The following is a 23,271-nucleotide window of genomic DNA, read 5'->3' on the forward strand; positions in this document are numbered from 1 at the left end:
AATTGTTTGAAAAAATGTGACAATGAACTCGACTGGGCAGAATGAAAATGTGTTGTGAGGACCAATCCTGCATTGGCAAGAAGAACTGGCTGATCCAACAATTTTGTCTATCTCTAACTTCTTTGATTCTATGACTCTATAAGATTGCTAAAAGCAACTGAACCCATTTCCATTTCTGGTTACTCTGTGCTGAGTTTTTTTAAAAAAACCTGTTTTTTTAAAAAAAATCCTGTAATGAACACTTTTGCTCTTGGGGTGAGGCTTTGTAATCCAAATTTCAGCTTGAAAAGAATATTTATAGCTAAGTTATAAATCCCAGAAAATAGAGATTTATATTTACATTGGAAAGACTGATAAGCTCTTACTGTAGCTATACTAGAAGGAGGCCATGCTATAATAAAGAGGTGTTATTTTAACAAGAGCACTTATAATGGCAGTATAATGTAGTTAGGAAAGAATGAACTTTATAAGGTGAGTGTAGAACTTAACACAAATTCTCAAGCCAAAAAAACAAATCGTGGACCTCAAGGAGAGTCTATTAAATACACATTTGCTCATGGACCATGTGATTTTATGGACTTTTACCAAAGAGAAATGCAACCCACTATTTAATATATTTAATATTTAAAGTCTTCATCCATTTTGAAGCTAAATAAATAGTGGAACTCTTACCCAAATTCATGTTTCCTAAGAAGAAATTTGTAACAGAATTCAAAAGATTCATAATCACATCTATGGACTATTATACTAATCACTACTATAGGAATCAACTTGGATTTACAATTCAAATGATTTGAAATCTTTCCATGTGTTTCATTTATGGCAAAAATAAAAATGTTGTGGGAGGAGTTAATCCTTATAACAGACACTACACGGTCACTGGAAAAGCTGCCAGATTACAATGGGTCCAGGATTTTGTCTCCTTGTCTACTGATGTTTCTATGGGTGAAATCACACTAACAAATGACAATGTAAAAATCAGGGCAAAAATTCACCCCAAATCTCCCATACATTAGCACAAAGCCAAAGTAAACTGACCTTGTAGAGGGAACTAAGCAGGAGTTCAGAGGACTAAAGCCACACAGACCACAACATGGAGGCGGAACAGAGATCTGCAACACAGCCCTTCTGCAGCAACTATTCCAGCCTATGGATTAGAATATCAACCATTGTCCCTCAGCTCCTAGTATGGATGGCTTCTACGTAGCATAAATGCATATCCAGCATCCTGTTCCCTGTTTCAGCCCAATACTCCTCTCCAAATCAATCCATTCCAAGCTGTCATGGAGTTCATCTCCCCAGTTTGACGGTCTCCCTGTGTGGCCACTCCACTTATGCATCTCTAAACAGGGGCAGAGGTACCGTGGAACGGGAGAAATGATTAGACCCTTCTGGGCGATCTTTCCCAAAGGGCATTTCACCCCCCAAGTGAAGATCTTTTTAAAATATTCCCTATAGGGGGATAAACCTATCAATAAAAAATCAAAGGCCTTGATACCACAAACACTGCTTAACTTTAAGCACATGAATGTGAGCAGTCTCATGAGCTTCGGAGGAACTGCTCACATGCTTACAGTTAAACACCACACATATATGCTTGCAGGATCAGGACCTGAAATACAAAACATGTTGGTCTTCTCTCTCCTACTACCAGGGCCAGCCCTAGACCAAATGGTGCCCCAGGTGCCCAGCTGGAAATGGCCCAACTTGATTATCATACACATTGTAAGGAGAGCGATCACTTTAGATAAACTACTACCAGCAGGAGAGTGGGGTAGGGTGAGGTATTTTTTCATGCTTTGTGTGTATAAAAAGATCTTCTACACTTTCCACAGTATGCATCCGATGAAGTGAGCTGTAGCTCACGAAAGCTTATGCTCAAATAAATTGGTTAGTCTCTAAGGTGCCACAAGTACTCCTTTTCTTTTTGCGAATACAGACTAACACGGCTGTTACTCTGAAACCAAAGTTCTTAGTATTTGAGCCAACAAAAGGTGGCACATTTAGCTCTGAGGTGAAGTCTTGCTCAATATACAACTGTGACACCTACGGTAAATAAATGTGCGGCACTCATGGTATCAGAAGGGAATCCTATCAAGTCCTCCTCAATGCAAGGCAACCCCATCATGGGGCTTCAAAACCAAGTAGCGCAACAGCAGGTACATTTTAAAGGACCCTTTAGATTCCATCATGGATGCAGAAGAATACAGAGGGAAAACAATCACTGTGAACACTAACTTGGTGAAAAGGAATAGCATAAATACAGTGTTATCTGTATAGGACTGATGAAGAATGAGGTCATATTTTTGTATTAGTGTTTATTTCGGTAGAGTATAATGATATTCATAACCTAGAACCATGTTTTACATGATATGATGTTGAGTGTTTTGTTAAAATGGGAGGCCTGGATCCAACTGGACCATTGTGGGAAGCTGCATTCTGTTCAGGCTGACAGATGCACCAACAACTTTCCAACCTGGTATGACCAAGTATTTGGAGAGTCTATAAGTTAATATATGCATCCCATTGGTGGGTGACATCCTGAAGTATAGTTGGTTTTGCCTCTGTATAGGAGATGTAAGAAAAGTGTTTTAAGTAACAGCATGGGGTAAAACTAAAGTCTGATATGTGTCACATCTTTAAAAGAGAAATCCAGGATCAGGGAAGATTACTGTTGAGTGAGGCTGGCCCTCAGGATGTGGCACCTTTTCAATGCTTGAAGCAAGAAAGACCAGAAACCCTCCAAGAGGTCCAAACACTAATGCATTTCCTGGGATACTATCACAAGCTCATGAGGGACCATTCACACATTGCTAAAGCCTTATGTGACCTTTTTCTGTGCCTGTGTATTCGCCCCTTCCTTTTATTCAGAGTACAACACCAACAGTCGGAGAAATACAGATTCACTAGATAATATAATATAGAGATTAGCTAGTCAATGTATTTTGTTGTCTCATTTCCTGATGTAGAACACTATGACATAGTAGAAGGATCAAAAAATCACCTCCAAAGTTAAGGACCAAGAGTGAGAATGTAGCCAATGAGAGAGCTGAGATCCTGACTTCAATGAAAGCTAATGACATTTAGCCGCTGCTCAGCAGGGTTAAGTGTTCAGTTGTTCAGCCCCTGTTGTTGAATGCTGGTATTGATTTTATAGCAAAAGTGACTAATCCTCTTCAAAAGGTGGGTAATGCTTCACCCCACAATGCTCCCACAATTCCCATTAAAACCAACAGGAACAGTGCACATACATTCAAGGAAAGAATTTTGTTTCTCTGTGCATGCTTGCTCCATTAAACAAACCTCCGCACTGTGAAAACTATAGGCCTACTCCAACATCCACTGATGCAAATGGAAAATTCCCATTGACTTCAATGGTTCTAACATCAGGCACTATGAGCCTAAATCTTTCTGCTCTAGGCATAGACTTCCCATTGATTGAAGTGGGAGTGAGTCACATTAAGTGGCTGAAGGACCAGGGCTTTTATAACAATTCATTAAATGGAATACAACAAAATTCATAATGAATCTCTTTAAATAAAAGTTTTTCTTCAGAGAAACAAACTACTGATTTATTCATTATGAGTATTCTCATCTTTTTGTGTTCTTTAAAAAAGGAGAATTTAGTGCAGCAAATTATTGCATTTAAATAATAGTTAATCCAAGTATGTTATTTTATCAAATAAAAATTATTCTTGGCTTTATTTGGGGAAAAATCTGAAGGAAGCAGAAAAAGCTAAAAAAAGAATTTTAAGGAATATGCTTTTAAATATTTATAAATATTTTAAATATTTTAAATGTTTTCAAACACATGGTAGAGAATTAGAACCTCTAATACCGAAAAAGGAACTTTATTACCATAAGGAAAACAGAATTATCTTCAAACTACTTTGCCTCTTTCCCCCTGATTCAGTGCAGTGTTTTATCTAAATCATACTCTCCAGCAGGTTGGCTTCCCCATCTATAATTGTAAAGAAACAGTACATATCTCATTACAGACAGCTACAAACCTAGTAGCATTAGGTATATATTAGAATCCTATAGAATCTATTTGTTTTAAAACTGATTGATATCTTTTAATCCTGTTTTATACCACCTGAATTCAGAGACTGAGAAGACCTTTAAGTACTCTAGTCCATCCTTAATTTCTATATCTTTGTCCAATCTACTTTCTAACTTGTTTCTTCTCTTCCTGTGTTTCCATCTCTTTTCTGTGTTTTCTTTATTATTATTTTTTACAAAGTGCCCTGTAGATTTGAGAGGCTGTGTCTGCTTCCCTGGTCCTCTTTGCAGAGACCGTTCTGAGAAAAGTTATTAAAAGTAAGTCATATTTTAGATGTAAGAAAGTCGCTTAAAATCGCAAGGGTTAGTTTAGCCAAATTTCAAACTCTAAGGACTTTATTCTTGCTTCAGCAGGGCAAACTGGGAGAGAAGTCAGTAACTTTAGAAAAATGCCGTCAGTAAGAGATTTAGTATGTGATAAATGTAATCCATCACCAAAGATCCAGTGGGATTCCAACATGATAGTTATTTGTGGGATCGTTAGACATTGTTCTTCATCTCTCAGCTGTCTCCAGGTCTACTTTCCAATGCACAGATTTATTCACTAAAGGCTGTATTCATTTTTATCATGGCGACAGGAACACATTAATACTGAAAAAGCCTAACAAATGTGTACTCATCCGTTCACCCAACCCTCAGAAGAGACTCTTTCGGAAATTATTCCTGCCAGAAAGAGGAGTTATCTGCATAGCATGCATGGCAATCAGGTCAGTGAACATCCTTATTAAAAAGCCCAGTTCATGCCCTTGACCCCCCAAGTCCCACCTTAAGTGTCCACTTTGTTGTTCTGGACATGGAGGACTTGTGAAATATGAACCTTCTAGCGATTGAATGAGCTGTTGTACCCCACTTGGCCACATGCGCTCCTGGGTATCCAGAAGAAGAGGTCTGAATATGGTCCAAAAATACATCAAGCGTATATCAATGTTGAATCCAAATTTGTAGTACAAGATTTTAGTCCAGTTTTGGTAAGCTTTGAATAAGACAAATCTTAGTACAGATGGCAAAATCCAAATGACTTTCAGTTCTCTATCTGTAAAATGTGGATAATAGCACTTCGCTACTTCACAGGGGTGTAGTGAGATACATACTCACACAAAGAGTGTGAGGCTCTCCAATGCCATGGTGATGGGGACCATATAAGTACCTAAAATAGATAGGTTGCTCACAAAGGAATCAAATCAATTAGGGTCCCAATCCAACAAAGCACTAAAGCACTTGCTTAACTTTAAAAATCTCACTGAAGTCAATGGGTCTACTTATGTGCTTGAAATGCTGAAGTGCTTTGCTGGATTGAGGCCTAAGTCTTCAAGGAACTAAAATGTCTTCCTTGCTGTTGTAAAATGCATATAAACTGGGCGAGGGATTAGCATCTAGGACATTATTTAAGGCCATTTAATTGGAAAGTGTGATGGGGTGTTCACCACACACTGCTCCGAAGGGGATAAAATGGCTCAGGAAGGCACTACTTGTCAGGATGAGGTGGGTGAGGTGTAAGTTGGCTATACAGCCCTAGCTGAACCTGAAGCCCAGCTGGCTGGGAAGAGGAGGGGCTTGTATAAAGCCAAGGAGAGGACACTGGAAAGGAGCTGCAGTGGGAGAGTGTCAGCAGTCGCTCTCAGGGTTGAGAGAAAAAAGTAGAAAGAAGCCTAAGAAAAACAACAGCAAAGGTGGGATGGCATGGACCTTAGCTGCTGACTGTAGGGTCCCAAGGTTGGAACCCAGTGTAGAGCACAGGCCTAGTTTCCCCTGCCAGCCACTGGGAGAATGGCATGAACAGGGCAGTGGACTTTGAAGACTGCCTGCGGCAGTTTGTTTAGACAGACATTGATACTCTGAAAAAGGGGGAAACTATACTGACCTGGCCAGAGGACTAAGCTCTGAAGAGAAAGCATTGCAGCTTGTGGGGAGAGAAAGCACAAGAGCTGAGAAACCATAAGAGGAGACCCATGCCAGTGGTGAGCTTATCCCCAGACAGGCTACAAGGAGGCACCCTAGCAGTGAGTAGAGCAAACCCCAAGACAGGGAGAACTATTAGTTCTTCCAAAATGACATGGCAATTAACATTTCCAAAATGATTGTCTGTGACTGAAGATTAACTCTTTAAAATTGTTTCATGTGTCTTGGTGAAAATGCTTTGTCCTTCTAAGAACCCTGAGCATTCCCCATTTTCACTCCTCCCCTTTGAAACCCTATTCTGTACTTGCCCTCACACTCACTGAGAAGAACTGGATGGGACTAGGCTCATCAGTGACAACCTTTTTTCCCTTTGCTGCTGACTCCTGAGGTAGCCTCTGTGAAATGGTGGAACACAGCAGAGTTTTCTGAAGTGCTTGATACCCCATTAGAATGTCAAGATGACATACCAGGTACCTTATATGGGGTGGTTCTGGAGCTGTATTTTGCCCCATACATACACTCAGCAGTACAGAAGTGATTAATCAGCAGAAGGATATGGAAAACAGAAGAAGGAATGGGATGTGGTTACCACTGTATAACGAACAATACAAGTGCTCTGCCTTCCCCTAGCCCCTTCTGACACTTCAGTGATAATTTTATTACAAAAATGTTGATGACTTCTTTCTTTTCCTTGGCTGGTCTGTTTCTCTTTTGTAAATTCTTCCTACATATTGACACTGGCAGAGACTTGAGCCAGCTGGTAATGGTTTTGTTCCTGTAAAAAAAGGATTGTGTCTCCTTGACATGTCACTGGATTAAATAAATATTCCCCGAGAATAATGTTGGCCTAGAGGCTGTAACTTTTACTTCTTAGACTAGAACAACTGGGTTTAGAGTATCTGACCACTAGATACAGCTTGTTTTATAAGACTGAGCAGGAAAGCACGACAAACATATATATATATTAAAGCTATGTTTACAGGATATCCCAGTTTAACTTGACAACTCTACCAGCAAATGTCATGGGGAGCCCAAAGATATTACACAGTATGTATATGACATGACAATACAGTTCTAGTAGAAGCTAAACATTAGTAATTTTAGTGTTTCAATACTGTAAGCACTGTGTTCACCTATGGTGTTCGATAGATAATAAATAACATCTGTTTTACTGACTGGAGTTATATATATTATAATAGCCATGGATTTGAATTTCTACTTTTGATCCGGTGTGCCTGGGGTAGCCCTCACTGGAAATGCCAAGGTCAGGGCAGGCTGCAAAAGGAAGAGTAGATACTCCCAAGACTGGTGGGTAACACTGAAGTTAAACTCCCAAACCAGTCACAAACTGTGCTTCTGATCCCCCACACTGGTTATCAAGAAACAAAAAAGAAATCACACAGCCCCTTTATTGCATTCTAATTATCTGGCTCCCAATCAGCACCTGGGACCAGTACAGTGAGACGTTATTTAAAAAACTCTGCTCACATATACAAAATGTTCTTCTAACCCCAAAGGGTCAGCCATGTTACCAAGTCAGTATAAGTTTGGATCTTACCCAAAATACTACGCTGCCAGCCAATCATTTAGTGTCTAAAACTAAAGGTTTATTATAAAGAAAAAAGAAAGAACAAGAAGAGAGATGTTAAATGGTAAAACAGTCACATACAAACAAAGATTTCAAAATCCATCAGGTTCCTAGCAGTATTGATAAGTTTGCTGGCTTGAAAGTCCTTCTGGAATATACCCACAGCTTGCATGGTCATTTAGTCCTTTATTCAGAGCTTCGTTTGTAGAAAGGTTACTCCAGTGGTAAGAAGCTGGAATGAAAACAAGAAGCAGGACCAAAGACAAAATGGAGACAATGCAGCTGCCTTTTATAGCCTTTTGCCATGCAGCTTGATTTCCTTTGTTCCAAACACAAGCTGCCCAGCACATGGCCTGGAAGCCTTAGAGTTCTGTCCATAGGCATGAGTCATAAGGTATATCCCTTGCCTTCTGTCAATGGGTCAGTTGTATAGCTGATGTCCCTTGAGGGGCTGTCAAGCAGACTAGGCAGTGCTACTGCCAATCTGTCTGGGGGTGTCACCCAGATGCACAGCACAGTTTTGGAACTACAGACATACCATACATATAACTTGCAATACAAAGGTGATACAAAACACATACATGAGACTATCATACCTGGAAAATTATAACATTTTTGAAGATACTTACATGGCATATCTGGCATAACCCACTGCAATTTTACAATACTGGTATTCAAAATATCGTAAAGTGTCCCCAGATTCCATACAGCATCACACTACTATTTAGTCCTGTGGATTAAAAAAAGTCTATTCTTTTTGTAATATGTTGTCATTTGATATTTGATGTTCTGAGACTGTTCTTTCAAGTGTAAAAACAGCAGCAGTAATGTTAAGACAATAGTAATGTAATAATGTTTTGGGAAGGAAGGAGATAATGTGATTCATCCAAGTCCATTCATCAAACTAAGTAGTCTGTGTCACTTATTTAGTTAGCTAGTTAAAATACACCTATCCAAAGCACAGAGTACATGTATAAAATACATAATTTTAAAAATCCACATAACATACAAACAGAATCAAGTCCACCACTAAAAAACACTCCACTTTGAAACTCAGCTTTTCCCAGCTCACCATCTCTCTGCTCAGCAATCTCCACCAGAAAATGCTTGGACCGAACAGATAAGGTACACCTTTTGTTTGATTCTCTGGGTCTCTAAAACCTAATTCTTTTCTAATATATTTATATTTGCAGAATCTCCCACTGTCTGTTTGATATAGATACAACATAACCATAATTAGTAACGCAGAAATTGTTGCACTAGATCAGACAATTGGTCCATTTGTACTCTGCTTCTAGCAGTGATCAGTATCTGATGCTTCAAAATATGAAAAAACACACTTTTAACATACCTAACCACAGCCCTGACGGATATACAGATGGACTTAACTTTATGTAACAAGAATAGTTTTATTGACTTCATTGGGACTACTCACTATGTGAGTTGCAGGCTTGGGGCTCAGCTGTATATTATTTTATGTGAGAAAGTAGAAGGGGGAAAAATAATCTTCCTGACCTCACAGGTGCTGTTCTATCTACTGTCTCATTAAGAAACCTGACTAGACTCTTATGACAGAAAAGATCCAAGGTTAAAAACTAAATCATTGACTTTTCCAGAAAACATTATTGCCCAAAGTCACCATAGCTGATGGAGCAAATTTCCCTCCCTAGTCTGCAAGAGCATTTCTACATAGGAAGAAGAATGCCTACCCTCTCCAGAGCCAGACCTTTCCATTCACCTTGGGCAGGCAGATTCTACTGAAACAAATGGCAGCAATAAAACACCAAAGCTTGGGCCCTAATTAGCATTTTATTCTTCCTGTAGTACACTGCAAACCTCATATGAACTTGCAGGTTGGCAACTGAGTTTCAAGAGCTAGATTGACTAAGCCTTGGAAATCTCTATCCACAGAATAGACACAGTGTAGGCAGTGACAGGGCAAATTTCCCAGTTTCACAACTTCAACGTGCCTTAATTCTGATCTAGAGGGACATCTTCTAGGGATGGAAGATATTCCTGTCTTCATGTACATTTAGTCATTGGCCTCTTTGCCCACAATTGCCAACAAAGGTGCTAGTTAGTGCCAAAGGCACCTGTCCACTGGGAACTGGACTGAGCCAACCAAAACATTTTGCATAGACCACTGAAAAATAATGACATCACGTGGTAACAACTTTCAGCCACAGCACTCTGGGCTACAGTGGAACATATACTCTAGAGGTGAGAGGCTTAGTATCCAAATATCACGTTATCTCCCAGAAAGCTTTTTTAGTTCTCAGTGTGGTTGTGGAATGGCTGCCAATTCATACAGTAGCCTCCCTCAGAAAAATAAACAGTGGATTTTGCAGATAAATTCAGTGGAGTTCCCAGAAGTCACTGTTAAAGGCCCATATTACAAATATATTCAAGGAATTAAAATAGCTACAAAGGATCTATGCAGGACTCCAGACTTAGCAATGGAGGCCTAAAATAGTATTGCTTGGCTATATTTGGAAGTGGAATCAACTCAGTGAATGCTGAAATTAAGAGGGTTTTTTTGGTGGTGTTCTGGATTGTTTTTTGTTTTTGTTTTGGGGTTTTTTTTGGCTGAATAATGACCTTGCTGATATAGGTCTTTCATTTATGAGCTCATTCATATTATACCCAGCAGGTGAAAAGTGAATGCACTTGCATAGCAGCATGAAGTGGAATCTCATCAGCACAAACAGCCACAGACATTTCCATTTGCTATTGAAAAATTTATTCCCTTGAAAACAAGGGACACACTTCACAAGTATCAGTATTATGCTACAGTGAATATCCATTTATTTAAAAACTAGAGTAACCACAAGGATACAGTCACACACAAAAACGGCCTGACAAAGTGCTAATTACACAGTCTGAGCCCAATTCTGCCTGTATGTACACTTGATTGGTTAGGACACCTGATTACAATGGCAGTGGCACCTGTGGTCCAGCTAGCACAATTAGCCCTTAACTTATAAAACATAGCACTTTCAATTCACAGACTCAAAAGCACTCTACTAAGGAAGGTTTCAGAGTAACAGCCGTGTTAGTCTGTATTCGCAAAAAGAAAAGGAGTACTTGTGGCACCTTAGAGACTAACCAATTTATTTGAGCATGAGCTTTCGTGAGCTACAGCTCACTTCATCGGAGCTGTAGCTCACGAAAGCTTATGCTCAAATAAATTGGTTAGTCTCTAAAGTGCCACAAGTACTCCTTTTCTTTCTACTAAGGAAGGTAAATATTGTTATCTGTATGTTTATAGATGGGCAAACAGGGGCACAGAAAGGTGAAGTGACTTGTGCAAAGTTAGCAGCAGAATCAGCAACAGAATTCAAGTCTCCAGATTCCCAGGCCACTGCCCTACCTACTAGATCATAATGAGCAAGGCAGCTTGGTGCACAGGAAGTAGAAAGCTGCTGACACAGGAAGAAGGAAAGAGATCCACAAATGAGAGAGGAAACCAAATTGGAGGAAAGGCATGACACAATAAATGAGCAAAGATGTACTGGAAGAGATGGGCAGAAAGGTGGGCACAGTGAGTCTGTGCAGAGCCCTAAAAGTGAAGACAGAAAACAAGTGATCAAATTCAAGAAGGGGATAACATGATCAAAGCAGCCGGAAGATGATGTTGGCTGCAGCATGAACTAGAAAAGGAAGATATGGGAGTCAGGGAGACATGGCAGTGTAGGTTTCAGAGTAGCAGCCGTGTTAGTCTGTATTCACAAAAAGAGAAGGAGTACTAGTGGCACCTTAGAGACTAACCAGTTTATTTGAGCATAAGCTTTCGTGAGCTACAGCTCACTTGTTGACTTGCATTTTGGTAGTGGGGATTGAGAGGAAGGGCCAGACATTTTTGAGATGTTGTAGATGTGGCACCAAAAGACTGCGTGAGAGCCTGAATGTAAGAAGTTAAGGTTGTGAGGTTATAATCAAATAACAATAATATTTTGCACTTGTATCAGAGCACCTTCCATTAGGGGGACCTAAATGTGTCTTATAAACATTAAGGCCATTGGACTTACCCCAATGTTTTCAGTTTTCTAAAAAGGGACTTTTTTCTTGGTGTTATATTCTGAAGTAATAACTGTACCTATACCTACACAAAAGTGTCAAATAAGCATTGGTAAACTATCAATTTCATGATTTCTGCTTTTTACCACTCTAAACTGAACACAAACTATTTCCTTAACACTCATTTCATGTGAGATATAAAACAAAGTTGTAGAATAGTGATTCAGTTAGATCTTCATCCCAATAGTGATTCAGTTAGATCTGTTAGGACTTTTAAATATTTTTCCTTTTAAGTAAAGCAATCTCTATTTAATCCCAATGGTGCTCTACAGTTACAGGCACAGATATGAAATAATTGCAATTAAAGTGTTAAATCACAGACACCATAAGTACTACAACATATTAAAAAAAACCCCTCAGTTTACTGGGGATAAAGGGAGATTAACATGGTACTACATTGTATATTTCCATCAACTTTTTACATATGAAGACATCTCCTCTCTAATTACTTGCTTCTCTCCAATTACTTGCTTCTTTGTTTAACTGGATAAAGGCCAAGCTTCATGTACTGCCCTTGAGGTTAACTCCCATTACTATGCTAGGATGTGGTCCTCACATGGAGGACACATTATTTTGACCTATATTCTAAATCTATACATTCTACACTTCCTTGTTTAGATACCTATTCTCTGTTTCATGCTCATTAGCAGCAACGCTCCAAAGGCTTCTTTATTCAGTCTCTTCTTGGCCCATGTGGCACCTACCCTGTTGTACCGAAGGAAGTTGTTATATCATCCTATTTCCCACTGTTCACAACGGGAAGTGTTCATCATTCCTAGTGCTTTGTTTTGGCTATGCAGGGATTTTTAAGGCCTATATACTCTACTACATCCTCCATCCTCTTAAAAAATGAAACGCTATTCTCTTTTTAGCTTGTGAGCGACATCAGCTGTATCTTCACAGGGGATCAATGCCAACTACATTATAACCATTTCCTTATTTTTTTTTTGAACACAACATGAAGTCAGATTTTAGATCAGAGGTAGCTACTTCATGTGACCAAAATAAGCCTTCTTTTCAGGTTCAATATTGTAGCCCAGTTGTCTTCAATTGCAAGAATTCCCTGTGGGGGGACTTCTTCCTTTCTACTGCTGTTCACAAAAGGAAAATCTTCTCTTGTCACAAATGCCTGCAAGTGCTTTTAATACATCATCAGGTCTCCAGCAGACCTAGTTCTGGTTCACTGCTTTACTCCAGCCTGATAAAAATCTGCTGTGATGCATCCCTCTTCTATACATACTAACAGTAGGCTAAATCTGTGACCTGTTCTTAGTCCCAGTGTTGCAAATTAGCTGTTACCAACAGATATCGTAGGCTGCTTTTAAGCAGTGTTTTATTTTCCTCAACAATCTTATCTCCACAGGTCTGCCCAAGAAAGTTTCGACTACAGGATTCCATGTTATACATTGTTCATCCCTCCTGCCTTAAAAAACAAAACCAAAAAACTATGCATTCAAACATTCTACCTACCTAAATTTGTTTCTCCTGTCTCCCCTACAGTTAATACAATTAATTCATTATAAACTGAGCTGGGTGAATAGTGGTAAAATTTACTCACCACCAAGCTTGCTAATTTCAATTCACCATTCAGGCCCATCCTGTCAATGTCCTTGTCTGTTCACTTTTGTGAAAACATTCAGGTTATGCCTTTCCCTCCACATAAATGTTTGTGGGAGGAGCTCTTCTATTCACATGAATACAGGAATTTGTGTATATATTCCTGACCAGATTGCTATCCTGTTAAACTCCTCTATTAGACTGGTTGCGTGTGCTTGGAAACAAAAGTGTATGGAGGCAGGGAGCGAATGGAGGAGTGAGAAATTCAGTGATTTTCAAAGTAATAACTGAGGGATTATTCCTTGTGAGGAGCAGTGAGTAGGGAGAAAGACAGGTTGAAGGAGGGGGGAGGTTTGAGTAACAGAAAAGCCCCTTGCAAGGAAACACGTTGCACATATTGCCTCCCCAGAACATGGAGCTTGGTGTCTTCAGTGTTTGCAAATATCAAGGCAAAGGAACAAGCACATCTACCCCTGCTATGGAGCCTCATATCTGGTCCTGCAACTACGTGGTTATCCATTACTGAACAAATATGTATGAGCAATCACTGTTCTGAATGATAGCGTGCCCTAAAATGGGGGCAATTTTTTCAGTTCAGGCATTTGGTAAATACATGAAACAGGGTGTGGTATTGAATATAGGATTGGGAAATTAAAAACCAGCACCCTGAAACTCTTGGCCAGATTCCTGGCACTCAGGAAGGCAAATGAGCCGGACACGATCTACCCAGAGCATTCACAAATATGAACTTGCTTGTACATGCACCACACCAAATTGCTTGGTGTGAACATGATGAGAAAAGTGAATGTAAAGGCTACTGTGTAACCAGCAAATCTGTATTATATTTTTCTCTTTCCTTCAGCAGGGAGGAACTCACTATTTATAAATGTTGAGTTCTTCTGTGTAGCCAGATATAATTCTCTTCCTTGGACAAAACAGAAGTACTAAAGATTTCAGATATCCTAAATGTTCCTAGGTCTGCTTATTGCCATGTTTCTCTCTCTCTAAAATGTTCCTCACTGCCTGCCTGAGAGAGCCAGTACTCTGATGATTGTCTTAAAGCACGAGTCTTGTTTATAAAGGTTAGGTCATTCAGTCAGGGAACAAAACGCATACCATATGATTTAGACGACCAGTCACACAGCCTAAATAGCTAATTCCAAATATCCAGACCTTGAAGGAACTCTTGCAGCAAACACTTCATTAAAACCCATAGTCCCAAACAGATTTGTAAAAACTATTTCACAAACAATTACAAATGATAAACAAATATGTAAATAAGGTGATCCATTCTTAGACAACACAGGAACAGAAAAAGAGGGACAAAATCTGTTTAAGAAACCATTTGCAATGAATAACTAACATTACTATTTACAAAGTTAGACTCTTAATTCGCTTTCAGGTTCACTGGGGGGTTATAGCTTCTTTTGCTTCACCGTGATATTGCTGCACATCTGTCTTTCTGAGCGAAATCCTGCCACCTCACTCCATTTGAATATTAGTATTAAGAATAATACTTAGTACTTACACAACAACATGCATTTCGTCCAAAGGTCTCAGAGGAGGAGATTGTTCTTTGCCTTCAGAATTCGTCTCAAGGCCCACATGTACAAAAAATATAAAATAATTAAAAAAAAAATCCATCAGCATTTAATGGTTAGGCTCAGGAGCAGTTTGGGAAAAGTCATTTATTTAAATATTCAATTGCAAAGTTATATTATAAAATACATTCTATTTGTCTCCCTCTCCCCATCTTTGTAGGGCCAGATTAATGCAACCAGGGACCTAGGTGCATGCAAAATGGGGCTCTCCATGACTCTCTCCCCACCCCTAGATGATCTGTGGTCCCTTCTGGCCTGAAATTATGAGTCTGTATGTCTACACTGCAGTTAAACACCCATGTGTGGCAGGTGTCAGCTGCCTTGGGCTTGAGTTGCAGGGCTGTAAAACTGTTGTGTAGACCTTTGGGTTCAGGCTGGAGCTCAGGCTCAATGACCCCTCAAGGGGAGAAGGTCCCAGAGCTTGGCCTCCAAGCCAAGCCAGAATATCTACTTTGCAATTTTGTGGTCCCACAGCCCAAGTCCTGTGAGCCCAAGGCAGCTGACACGGGCCAGCTGCAGGTGTTTGAGTTTAGAAAAACCCTCTGTGATCCCACTCCTTACTACCATGACCTCAAGAGAGCTATCATGGAGTACTGGCAGTGGAACACACACAGAGTCCTGAGCTATGGTGTTATTAGGGCCCTCTGAAACAATGTATTTCAGATTTAACAATCCATAAAAATAAATAAAACAGCTCAGACCTCACGGAGCTATTGTTTCAGGCTGTCTGCAGACTCAGGCATACACCTCTGCAGTGATTACATTGGCCTCACATAGTCAAGCTTTTTTCTGCATATGTGAGGTCTTAATTTTTTTTCTTCTAATAAAAGCTGAGATTCTTATGCCAGCTCTTGACTCCAGGAACTGGGGCCCTAGACTCATGCTTAGGCCTTAATTCAACCCTGCATCCTTCATGCATCACTTGTCTCTTCAGACTATAGGTTCTTTGGTTCAGGAACCACATCTACCAGTATATTTGTACAGTACCTAAAACTACGGGGCCCTGATCTAGGCCTCTGGGTGCTACCATAATATTTAAACAGTAACTATTAACAATATCCCCATTTCATGGATGATGACACTGAGGCACAGAAAGGTTTGAGCAACTTGCTGAGGGTCATGAACCAAGTTAGTGTCAGAGTTTCAGCTTTAGCTTTCAAATGAGTTTAAGTCATAGCCCATGTTGAACCCATTGTGACTGTACAGTCTAGGGGTAACAAAATATTCATCATGGCACCACACCTGAGAGAAAGCTTACAGGCTACACCCATAAGGGGTGAAGGCACAGAGCTACTCTTGCATTTTCCAGGAAGGATGAAGGCTTAAAAAGTCTCTAACTTAAAGTGCTGCTGCAAAACAGGAATGGGAAGTCTCCCAGAAAACTGTAGCTACAACGGGCTACTTCCACTGGATTCAGTGGGAGCTGAAGATGCTCAGCACCTCACAAAAGGCACTCAGCACTTTGCTGGATCAAGCCCCACATGCCTTAATAGTCATATAATGAAACAATGTACTGTGATGCATACCAGCAAGGAGAAAGCTTTGGTACAATTTTCAGTGATGCTTTCTGAAGACTGGTTCTGGAGACTCACGTTTCCAGATAGATCAAGGAACTAATTTTCAGATGCATTGCTCAAAAGTGCCTTAAAAATAAAATTGACATTTTAAATAAATATGAAGTGCCTGACCAGATTATGTAACCTCCAGATAGCATGTCTTCTGGCTACATTTCTGCAAAGCTACAGATAGTAGGCCCCTAAGGGTATGTCTACACAAAAAAGCTGTCCTGTGCCAACTGACTTGGCACGGGACACCTCTGTTGTGTAGACATACCCTTAGGAGGTAAGATTGATTCAGGCTCATAGGGCCTGGGCTGCAGGGCTATTTCATTGCAGTGTAGACTTCTGGGCTTGGGCTGGAGTCACAGCTGTGGCACCCTTCCACCTCACAGGGTCCTAGAACCCAGGCTCCAGCCCAAGTCTGGAAGTCTACACTGCAGTGAAACTGTCCTGCAGCCAGAGACGCACAAGCTCAAGTCAGATGGCATGGGCCTGCCGTGGGTATCTAGTTGCCAGAGATACCCAAAGTTAGTTCAAAGTACATTGCATATACTCATCCCTATACATTTGTACACTTCTCCTGTATCAAGGGGAAGGTGAGGGAGTGTAGTATAGAGGTTAAGAATAGGACTAAGAGTACTTGGCTCTATTCCTATGTTTTACACTATCTGGCCTACATTAGTCAAATCACATGGGCCCAGACCCTCAAAGATATTTAGGAGCTTAATCCCCATTGTCCACCTAGTACTATATCCTGGCAATTGTCAGAGGCAGGATATTGTACTAGATGAACAATGGGAGTTTCTTGTACCTTCCTCTGAAGCACTCCATAGTCAACAATTTCAGAATAACCTGTTCAGAGGGGATGACCTTCTTAACTATCATCAGTTGGCCATCTGTAGGACATACTCAAAGAACAGTGGGTATATCAATACTTACCTCTCTCACAGGGACATTGGGAAGCTTAATTAAAATTTGTAAAGCACTCTGAGGTCTTAAAATGAAAAGCACTACGTAAATTCAAATAAAAAAAGAGTAGCAGTTAGAATTAACTTGCAGTCCATATTAATGACCCTCCATGTTCATCCAGAGGATTGATTTTGATATCACCACTTCGTAAATTAAAAGTAATTCCACTAAAGTCAACAATGGAATTACACTAGTGTAAAACAGGTGTGAGATCAGAATTAGTCCCCTTAATTCTAATTATGGTCTGGAAGTGAGAGGGTACTGTACACAGGCTAAAAGGTTGTCATTCTATCAGACAGACATTCTTTTTCTGGAATTTAATTCTCAGAGAAAATTAATGGTATTTATCTAAGAATTGATATTGCTAATCATCAGCATTAACATGACTAGTTCTTTCCGTTCCTGATTTTTGCTTTTAACAAAAATCCAGAGAGAAACGTATTTAAGACCTGGTGCAATGGTAGTATTTATCATACTCTACTGTGAATCATTTCAACCCAACAAGTGTCACAAATAGAGGGGATTATTATTTACTTTTCTGACAGTGAAAACCACTTTTGATGGATTGAGAATCCCCATCAGGGCACAGCATTTGATCTTGATTGAAGCAGGGAAATTCTGCAGACAGCTTTTTGTCTGTCTTCAAACCTTTCACCAGTTGAATAACCCCCCAAGGTTTAATAGCTGGTAAGACATCTGTAGGCAAAAGTAAGAGAAATGAGTTGATCAAGAAATAGCATTGTGTTTCCAACGTGTAGCAAAATGAGTGCCTCTTCACCATCTGTTATTTGTGCAAGCATTTTATTATGTAAATGTCCATATACACTGCATTTGAAACAAAGGAAAATGACTTCCACTAAAGTATGCTGATACTTCCAGGCTCCTGTGTGTGCCCTAAAAAAAGAAAAAGAAAAAAAAAGTGAAAGACAGAAAGTCTTGGGTTCATCGAGTCCCTCCCAAAGAAACAGAAAAGATTCAGTAGGTAGGATTTTGTTTTCTACTTCTCATTAGCACATATAAAGTGTAGTAGCTGGAAAAGTATAAAACTTTGAACACTAAGCTAAATCCAGTGTGCTCAGATTAAGGGTAAGAGGCCCAAACAAACAGATCGTCCTATATTTCTGCTTCATGATGGGCTTGGTGCATGTTTCGAACATTAGGGCATGAAATTGGTGTTGTTCAATCTATTTAAATCTGGGACTCTGTCCTTGAAAATGAAAAGGGGCTGTCAGTGGGCCCAAACCTGCAAGGTGCTGAGCACACAAAACTCTCAGCACCCACTGACTTAATTGAGAGCCGAAGGCAACGCAGTACCTTGTAGGATTGGATCCTTTTATTGTCTCCAACACAAAGAGCATTGCTGTGGGGTAAGGGTGTGGAGGCAAGATGACATTATACTCCACATCCTGGTTCAAAAATGTCATTAAATTACCAATTTAAATTGAAATGTAATTATCGTAACTGGCATATTTTTGGCAGCTGTGATTAAAAAAATCCCTTAGCTACACTATAGCAAGGGAAAGCCCAGAGGAGTTTTGACACTGCTTCTTAATCAAAATCTGCAGAGACACAAAAGCTTTCAGCTAATCTATGCCAAGCTATCTTGGACAGCATGGCATTGCCTGGAGCACCCTTCTGGTGGTATTTGAAACACCTGGTGCCCTTAGAAAAAAAAATACAAGTCTGTAATTTTTCCTATTCTGTTTGTACCCATCTATCTACCCAGGGTGGCTGCTGCAGTGATAGGAGCGTAACATGAAAGTATGCCAAAAAAAACCCAACCCTAATACTTTCAGTAATTTGTTTACTCTATAGCACCCAGGTGGTTATCTGCATGAACACACTTCCTCATTGTGTACTTCATGTGGTTTAAATATAATTAAACTATCATTGCATTCATTGATTTAGTTTAAATCTTAATTTGATAATTGGAAAAAGTGTACATTCTAAGTGTGGAAGATTAATTGATATTTCAAGTTCACTTGAACAGAAGTAATTGAAGTCAATGACAGACTTGACCAATTTGATGATTTAAACGTGGTTGGTTACTTACTTTGTGGTATTTATACAATTTCTTAGAGTTGGAGCTATGAGTTTTTCCTGACCTAATTATGATTAAGTGTTGAACTTTACCGATAGCCAACTGCTGCTGCTATATTGATTAACTTGTTTTTATTAATATATGAAACTTTGTTGTTGGAGTTGGAACATATTTTATGGTAGAGCAGTAAATAGGTAGAGAAATCTGGATGTTAAAATATCCACTAACCACAATTCAGTGGATACTCCTCTTTTGATCATCCCATAACTAGCTATCTCCTTAAGGATACTTCTGAGAACTGCATGTACAGCAAAGCATATTCCTTTATTTCTGGAAATAGGTAATGGTGTGGATCATAGACACCGACTTACTCAGATGCCCCAGGCCCACTCCCACTCCAAGCCCCCACCCTCATCCCACATCTTTCTACCCCCGCTCTTCCCCCGCCCCGCCTCTTCCTGCCCCCAATCTTCCCCTCACCCCCAGCACCTCCCATGGGAAAAAAAGGGTGGTTGCTGAGCACCCACCAGCAATCCCCCTCTCAGCACCTCTCCCTCCCCTGAGCGCCTCCTGCCCACAAGTGCGCCCCATAGATCAGTGCCTCCCTGTGCCTACCACCTGCTCTGGATCAGCTGTTTCATGGCATCAGGAGGCACTAGGGCAGAGAGGGGAGGAGCGACGGCACAGTGTGCTCGAGGGAGGGGGCAGAGTTGGGGTGGGAAGAAGCAGTGCGGGGATGGGACCTTGGGGGAAAGGGTGGAGTGGGGGCAGAGCCTGGGCAGAGCTGGGGGAAGAGCACCCCCTGGCGCTTAGAAATGTGGGCCGCCGGCAGGTGGGAGCTGCTTTGGGGGAGAGGGAGGCACTGATTCTCAGGGCTGTCAGTAGGTGCTGAGCACCCATTATTTCCTTTCCATGGGTGCTCCAACAAATTTGCGTGTTGTTCCACTTGAGCAGCATGATCGGAAGAGTAGACAGTCATGGTCTTAGCTCTCCACTTCAAGCAACATGGTGTACAATGAATTGTAAGATCAGTCCTGCAGTGGGTAAGTTACTGATTTGTTCCTTCATTCTCCATTCTGTATTGTATCACATGCAGTCTGAAACCACACAAAATATTATGAAATAAACCAAGATCATATTATAATCTCCTTCCACACCCACCCTTTTCTCAAAAGTCTGGGAGAACAGATAGGCCTTGGAGCATGCCCTGAAGGTCAAAAGATTTTGACTGTCTTTAATATATGGAGGAAAGGGAGTAAAATACACAACACACATTCTTTTGCATAAAAACTTGTTTCCACAATGTCTAGCTTTATTTATCTGCACTCATTACAGGACTGAAGCTCTGTGAAATGCCTGATTTTTTTAAAAAAACTGAGCCCTGGTCTACATTACGAGTTTAGGTTGAATTTAGCAGCGTTAGATCGATTTAACTCTGCACCCGTCCACACAATGAAGCCATTTTTGTTGACTTAAAGGGCTCTTAAAATCAATTTCTGTACTCCTCCCCAACAAGGGGATTAGAGCTGAAATCGACATCGCTGGGTCGAATTTAGGGTAGTGTGGACGCAATTTGATGGTAGTGGCCTCCGGCAGCTACCCCAGAGTGCACCATTGTGACCGCTCTGGGCAGCAGTTTCAACTCAGATGCACTAGCCAGGTACCCAGGAAAAGCACCAGGAACTTTTGAATTTCATTTCCTGTTTGGCCAGCATGGTGAGCAGAGGTGACCATGCAGAGCTCATCAGCACAGGTGACCATGCAGTCCCAGAACCGCAAAAGAGCGCCAGCATGGACCGAACGGGAGGTACTGGATCTGATCGCTGCATGGGGAGAGGAATCCGTGCTATCAGAACTCCGTTCCAAAAGACTAAATGCCAAAATATTTGAAAAAAATCTCCAAGGGCATGATGGACAGAGGCTATAACAGGGACCCACAGCAGTGCCATGTGAAAATTAAGGAGCTCAGGCAAGAAACCAAAAAACCAAAGATGCAAACGACCACTCCAGGTCAGAGCCCCAGACATGCCGCTTCTATGATGAGCTGCATGCAATTCTAGGGGGTGCCCCTACCACTACCCCACTCCTGTCCATGGACACCTGCAAGTGGGGACTCTCATGCAACAGGGATGAGGATTTTGAGGATGAGGAAGACTATGATGAGGAGGAGGATAGCGCACAACAGGCAAGTGGAGAAACCATTCTCCCCGACAGCCAGGAACTGTTTATCACCCTGGAGCCAATACCCTCCCAAGGCGGGCTCCCAGAACATGAAGCCGGAGAAGGCACTTCCGGTGAGTGTACCTTTGTAAACATAATACATGGTTTAAAAGCAAGCGTGTTTAATGATTAATTTGCTCTGAAGACTTGAGACGCATTCGCGGCCAGTACAGCTACTGGAAAAGTCTGTTAACGTGTCTGGGGACGGAGCAGAAATCCTCCAGGGACATTATTAAGGGGACATTCAGAGATGGCCATCCCTGCTGTTAGCCACGCATTGAGTGGTGGGGCCTTTTACGCTGAGCTGTTTGCATTTGGCTGGCAGAGATCTTCCCTGATACTAGTCACACAGTTGGAGGAAGGGTGAAGTGATCATCCCAGAGAATTAGAGGGAGGGTGTTAGTTGGGTTTGTGCTGCACATTAACCCGAAAATCACAGCCCCTCCTTTTAACTGGCCAACCCAACGGGTGCTTGGTATGGGAAAGGAGGGCGCTTCTGTTTGAAACCATTCCCACATTATGAAGGTTGAAGAAGCCGAAAGACTGTGGCTTACCATGGCTGCCTGCAAGCTGAATTCTGTTGCCCGGCCCTGCGTGTGCGATCTCTCACACCAAACCAGCAGGCCCGCAACATAAGAGGCAAAATGCAACCTTATACCAAAAGCACATGTGCTATGTTATGTTAACAGCTTGGTTCACCTTGAAAGAGTCTACCCATTGTTCTCTAAAATGTATCTAACTACTACTCTCCCTCTTTTTCCTCCAGCAGCTGCAAATGTTTCAACTCTCCCCCTATCATCTGCATCCCAGAGGCTAGAGCAGATAAGAAGGCAGAAAAAAAAAAGCCGCCCTCATGCTGAAATGTTCTCTGAGCTCATGCAGTCCTCCCACACTGAAATAGCTCAGCAGAATGCGTGGAGGCAAACAATGGCAGAGTCCAGAAAAGCAGAAAATGAACACAAGGCCAGGAAGGACGAGCAAGAGAGAGGAGGCAGGATGCAATGCTGAGGCTACTGGGGGATCAAACTGATATGCTCTGGAATCTGGTGGAACTGCAGGAAAGGCAGCAGAAGCACAGACTGCCACTGTAGCTCCTGTGTAACCAACTGCTCTCCTCCCCAAGTTCCATAGCCTCCTCCCCCAGATGCCCAAGAATGTGATGTGGGGGGGGGAGCCTCTGGGCAGCCAGACACTCCACCCCAGAGGGCTGCCCAAACAACAGAAGACTGGCATTCAATAAGTTTTGAAGTGCAGTGTGGCCTTGTCCTTCCCTCCTTCACCACCCCACCCAGTGCTTCCCTTCTCCCCCACCCCTCCCGGGCTACCTTGGCAGTTATCCCCCTATTTGTGTGATGAATTAATAAAGAATGCATGAATGTGAAGCAACAATGACTTTATTGTTTCTGCAAGCAGTGATAGAAGGGGAGAGGGTGGTTGGCTTACAGGGAAGTGAAGTGAACCGAACCAAGGGGGCAGGTTTTCATCAAGGAGAAACAAAACAGAACTGTCACACAGTACCCTGGCCAGTCATGAAACTAGTTTTCAAAGCTTCTCTGCTGTGCAGCACGTCCTGCTGTGCTCTTCTAATTGCCCTGGTGTCTGGCTGCGCGTATTCAGCGGCCAGGCGATTTGCATCAACCTCCCACCCCACCAAAAATGTCCCCCCCTTACTCTCACAGAGATTGTGGAGCACACAAC

General features: G+C 41.3%; 1 long non-coding RNA gene across 2 annotated transcripts in view; it reads right to left on the bottom strand.

Annotated features, from left to right (window-relative positions):
* Positions 1-13,282, bottom strand: part of LOC142070575 (uncharacterized) — a 151,943-nt gene extending 138,661 nt beyond the window's left edge. For both annotated transcript variants that reach the window (XR_012666447.1, XR_012666448.1), the window contains exon 1: positions 13,185-13,282. This is a non-coding gene — a long non-coding RNA (uncharacterized LOC142070575). The remainder of the gene's footprint in view (positions 1-13,184) is intronic.
* Between the last annotated feature and the right edge of the window lie 9,989 nt (positions 13,283-23,271).

The sequence above is a fragment of the Caretta caretta genome, chromosome 1, assembly GCF_965140235.1.
Source record: "Caretta caretta isolate rCarCar2 chromosome 1, rCarCar1.hap1, whole genome shotgun sequence".
NCBI lineage: Eukaryota > Metazoa > Chordata > Testudines > Cheloniidae > Caretta > Caretta caretta.